Below are 444 nucleotides of genomic sequence, written 5' to 3'. Positions count from 1 at the left end.
CCGTTTGTGATCTATACAGATGATGCGTCACTACGCACTGCGACTCAGTCGCCCCATCACTGGCAGAGGATGGCTAGATGGCTAGATGGCTATCTTTCTTTGCGTAAGATAACTTCGAGGTGAAATATAAGCCGGGAAAGCAGAGCAGACCAGACTATGAGCTTGCTCATGTTACAACTGTAACGTCGTCTGTGACGAATTTTATCCGCACCGCGTATGCGGGTGATGGGATGTGTGTCGCGCTGCTACGGACTCTCGAAAACAAGGAGTTTGGAGACTCGGACAAAGTTTGTCACCAAGACTGCGAGCGCGATTGCACCGATACTCGTTGAATAACGGCTTACTATATTATCGCACCGATTCAACGGATACACCACGAATTGTGGTTCCTCATGATAAGATTTTGAAACACGCATCCTCTATGAGGCTCACTTCACGCCAGTT

The sequence above is a fragment of the Plasmopara halstedii genome (assembly GCF_900000015.1).
Source record: "Plasmopara halstedii genome assembly, contig: Scaffold_3060, whole genome shotgun sequence".
NCBI classification, from domain to species: Eukaryota; Oomycota; class Peronosporomycetes; order Peronosporales; family Peronosporaceae; genus Plasmopara; species Plasmopara halstedii.
Note: the sequence above shows the minus strand (reverse complement) of the source record.